Source organism: Phodopus roborovskii, unplaced genomic scaffold (genome assembly GCF_943737965.1).
Source record: "Phodopus roborovskii unplaced genomic scaffold, PHOROB, whole genome shotgun sequence".
Taxonomy (NCBI): Eukaryota; Metazoa; Chordata; class Mammalia; order Rodentia; family Cricetidae; genus Phodopus; species Phodopus roborovskii.
This window is the reverse complement of record NW_026126514.1, coordinates 4,635,180-4,640,426: the sequence shown is the minus strand read 5'-3', so window position 1 is coordinate 4,640,426 and position 5,247 is coordinate 4,635,180.

The window sequence follows — 5,247 nt, the reverse complement described above, 5'->3', positions numbered from 1 at the left end:
TGGCTTGATTCATTTTCTTTGTCTTTGGCAAGAAAGGCTTGTTGGGTTTTATATCTGTTTCTAGCATTTAGACTGCATTTCTTTCTTTCTTGGATCTAAGACAACAGTTCTCAATCCGTGGGTCATGACCTCTTTGGGAGGGTCAAACTACAATTTCACTCACAGTGGTGGCATATCAGATATCCTGCATGTCAAACATGTATGTTACAATTCATAACAGCACAATTAGTTATGAAGGAGCAGTGGAAATAACTATGGCTGGTGTCACCACAACACAAGGAACGATATTAAAAGGTCCCAGCGTTAGGAAGGTTGAGAACACTGCTCTAGGGTCTCATACTGCCCTCTTCCACCATCATGGCCCCCTGTCATTTCTATAAAGTTAGCCTGAGAGCTTTAGAGAGCTCTGGTCACAGTGTCATTTCTTCCCTGTTTACCAGTGAGTAATCATTCACAGGTGCCTGTCCCACACAGCTGAGGCTTGATCTGACAGGGATTGGAAAGACAGAATGAAAACAGGACAGACAGACTGGGATCAGGTAGGCTGTGCCCACACACAGACCGAGCAGTTCCTCCTAAACAACCGTGGAACCTTATTATATATGGTACTGGAGGAGTTAGCTGGTCTCAGGAGATCTCTGAATTGGATCTGTCTCAGGCTGCAGTCTTCTGAGGAGAAGCTGCTGCACATACTATCAACATTAGTGCTCCGACATCCTCCTGAGCCTCACCCACACAGGGCAGGCTTTGCCATCCTGTGGTCTGAGGCATTGGACCCTTGACATGGCCGTGTCCATATCAACAATACACCTTCACTTGGGTGCTGGAGAGATGGCTCAGGGTTAAAGGCTAGGCTTACAACCAAAAATACACCTTCTCTCGGGACTTCATCCACTCTATACATGAGTACCCAGGGCTGCCCTTCCCACACAATTCAGTGCTGGAGGAAGGTAGATAGGTCAAGTATTTCAGGTTCTGTAAAATTGCAAATATCTTTTCAGGATCACAACACTCTTAGAATGATAGTCACGGTATTCTGAAGCAAAGTGACACATACCATTTAATCTCACACTATGAACTGTTGCCCCTCCTGTCTGTACCCCCGACCCCCGAGAGCACTATAGCTGATGATTGTCATGTCCTCTCCTTTACCAGATTCCTTTCTACTTCCTGCTTTGAATTCCTGCCTACTGTCCAGCTGAACTGGAAAGACTAGGGGGAGCCAACTTTAGCTTGTGCTGTGAGGTGTGAACATGTATCTCTCTAGATCCCTGTTGAAACCTCAACCCCAAGGTACTACAAGGCGGGGCATCTAGGTAATAAGGCCTTGGGGTTCACAGTCACGGTACGTAGAGAAGAGCTCTAAGGAGCAGGTTCAGTGCTTCCCTTGGGCATTTGAGGGCAACAGAGTGCATGCTAAAGAGAGGGCAGCCTTCTTTTCATCCTGCAGCTCTTGACACCTTAGCCTCAACTAGCCAAGGTCCTTTAGTACAAAAAGCCAATTTCTGTGGTTTATTAAGGACTCAAAACAAGGTATCTTGTTAGAGAACAAGAAGAAAGAGCTCTCTAGGGGCCACAGGAAGGATGCCTCTTGTATCTGTGAGGCTCAGGACTTGCAGGTTTTTCTTTATCCTTTTGAATACATCAACACTGTCTTTAGGAATCCAGGTTTCTGATGAGGGTCCCAGGGAAGTCGTGATGCATTTTCCTCTCTGAGGCTCATGGGTGTTCATCACATGCTCAAGATGCTTTGGAAACAGTATTTTGTTAGACACCCATAGTTTGAGAGAGGCCCTCAGCCTTTAAAACTCACAGTTTAAAGCAAAAGGATTTGAATACCCTTGAGTGTAACAATGATGAGGTCTGTAAAAGCCAAATGTTACAGATTTTAGGGTCCAAGTCATAAGGACACCGAAGCACCCCATGTTTACTCCCCAGCAAGTGCCACCCATGGAAACACAAAGCTGCCAGACACTTGCCGCTGTTATGGTTGCTTTCATTATTGTAAAGTGGAAGAGGTCTTTGTTATGGGGTGAATGAGAAATGTCCTGCATTTTCTCATGAATCTTTGCTCCCTGAGCTAGATTGTTTGATGTCAACTTGACACAAGCTAGAGTCATCCAAGAGAAAGGAACCTTAACTAAAATAGAAATTGCTTCCATAAGATGGGGCTGTAGGCAGGCATGCAGAACATTTTCTTAATTAATGAGCAAGAGGGGAGGGCCCAGCCTATTGTGGGTTATAGCCTACCACCCCTGGCTGGTGGCCCTGGGTGCTGTAATATAAGAAAGGAGCCGACCAAGCCAGGAAGCAGCATTCCTCCATGACCTCTGCTTTGATTCCTACTTCCAGGTGTCTGCCCTGCTTGAATTCCTGTCTTCTCAGTAATGGACTGTTGCCCAGACACATAACAGGAATAAACCCTTCCCTTCCCAGGTTGCTTTTGATCATGTGTTTTACCACAGCAATAGAACCCTAATTCGGACTGTCTCCTTAGACAAAAGTTTTGAGAAGTTTGGGGACCCTTGAACGTGGGGCCTAGGCGGAGGTGTTTGGTCCTTGGAAGGCACAGGGAATCGTCAACACAGTGGAAGCAGTTCTTTATGACCCTGCCGAGCCCACCACAAGGTCTTCTCCATCTTCTGAAAGCCCAGGCCCAAATCAACCCTTCGTAATTGCTTCTTGTCCAGGGTTAGGGAACAGCCGTGAGAAAGTCACTGTGGGTTGTGACTAGCTGTGATAGTGGCCATCGTGTGACCATGTGTGACCTCACAAGGAGCCATTTCGAGAAATGATAGCTGTCCACCCCTATCAGGCACAGGTTGGGGTGGGGGCGGGGGTAGCTGGTCCTTACTGTGAGGAGAAGCTGCCAGTTGGCTGTCAAGCAGTTGGAAGCTCAGGTTCTGACACAGGTGGATTTTGTCAATCTTCTGAAAGACACTGACTGGTTTTCTGTTTTGAACTGTACAGAGTGTTTCCTGAGTCATTGGTTTAGGATTGTGAATTTTGATTTATATTTTTAGTTGTAGATTTTGGTCTGACGTTTAGTTTGTGCTGTTACTTCAGTTTTTTTTTTGTTTTGTTTTGTTTTTCACTGCACATTTTTCTGTTCTTAATTCTTGATTTTCTTTGGTATTTAATTTTTTTCTTAAAATTTTTATTTGTAGCCGGATGATGACAGCACACATTTAATCTCACAAATATGAGTTTAAGAAAAACATATTTTGTGTACAGATCATGAGGTCTATAGTAATCAAAGTTACCGAGAATGTTAGGGTCCAGTTTAAGCAGCCAGCGCATCCACTCTCTAACTAGTCAGTGCCCATGTTTCCAACCCAGAGAAGCACAGAGCTTCCTGTGTCTGTCTGCATTGTTCTGCTCTTATTAAAGTCAAAACATCCTTATGGTCTGAATGTAAAAGGCTCCATACCATCTCATGTGTCCGAATGATTGACCCTTACTTACTAAGTTGTGCTCTTTGGGGAGGTGATGAATCCCTTAGGAGAGGGAGTGAGTGGGTCAATTAGGTCACTAGATGGGGGCCTGCCAAAACCATGTAGCCAGCTGTTTCAGACCCATTTCCTGAGCTAGCAGTTCTACCATCTACCATAGGATGCCCGTTATCTGAAAGCCCAAGCCAAAGTGAATCCCCTCTCACTCTGCTTCTTAGCAGAACTGATCACTGCCATGAGAAACGTAACCAATACAGTCCTTGGGGACAGATAGTTCGAAAAGCCACTGTGGGTTGTTTCCCATTCTCCTTGGTCTGCTCCTTGCTGTGATAGAACCATTGAGAGGAATGGCAGACACCTGTCAAGGGTTAGAAACCAGCTTTGTGGTGGTTGAACCACAAGAGGGAGCCAGGCCGGAAGTCCAGGAAGCGTGCACCAGAGCACCTGTTGCGTGTGGGACATCAACCAGAAACCAGGCATGGGCTCCTGTACCCCTCCTCTCCTTGCTGGATCTGAGCTAACAGCTCGCTCCTTCACTTCACTGTTATCCCAGCCCCACTGGCTGGAGAGAGATGTGCTCCACATCTTATGAAGCTACAGGCCTCCAGCTTCTGTAATACATACGCGATCCAACACCCACAGTGAGTAAAGTGTGTGTCCCATAGCACTTCACTAGCTAGCTGCTGTCCTCAGCCCCACCAAAATCACCAGTACCCAAACAAACAGAAACCGTAAGCCCAGGAGGAGGAAGATGGGCAGGACGGGAGAGAAGACGAGGGGAGGGCTGAATGGGACACTGTGAAGAGAGAGGAAAGGGAGAAGAGGGGGAAAGAAACAGAGTAGAGGAGAGTCCGTCCAGAAGAAATTCCAGTCACCTGTGTGAGGAGAAAAGGGTGGATGAATCCGGCTGGGGCAAACCTCCCCTGAAGAGCAGAGTGGGAGGCTGCAGGACACAGCCAGCCATGAGGAGGAAAGGGTTTGTTCCCAGTGGAAGCTGGCTTGTGCCAGAGTGCACAAGGGAGCTGCTGCCTTAAACCATCTCCCAGGCATTAGCCAATGCACAGCCAACAAATGTGCTTCTCCTTAGTGTGTGGTACCCACATCAGGGCCAAGATTAGCAGGAAGCCATGATGGCCACGGGGCTGCAGCTGTCAGCAGTAAGGTCTTTGATAGGCCCTGCTACGTGAGGTGCCTGTAGGGTTCTCCTGGGTACCTTCAGGCTGGGAGCAGCTGCTTACACCTTGTGCTGAATGGAGGGGGCTAATCGCTGGCTGCTGAGTGTGACATGAGTCAACTATGTGTGGCCTGTGGTAGAAGAAAGTCTCTAGTGCCTCACAACAGGTCTGAGTTGAGAGATGAAAGACATAAGGCAGTTGGAGCAAGCCTCCCAAACCCCCCAGGTGTCATTGCTGAAGGTCAAAGGATGCTTGAGAGACTACAGAGGTATGACTGGGGGTGGGGAGGCTTCTGGTCTGTTTTAATGGACACACTGTCCCCAGACCATTGTGGAGCACCAGCACTATTGACCAAATCATCCTCCACCAGCACAGCATGAAGTCCCTGCTGTCGCAGGCCTGCCACTGTACCACATCATTCTCTAGAAACATGACTACTAGGTTAGTGCCACATGGCCCCACATGGGAAACAGGGCCAGAGACAGCAAGCAGCGGTTTGGGCAAGCAGGTAACAAGGGAGCCAGTCCTTTGATTTGTAAAGCCATCAGGTGGGGAAGGGGTTTGCACTATCAGGAAGGGAGTCTGTAAGGAGAACCCAGGGGAATCAGTGGATCTAATCA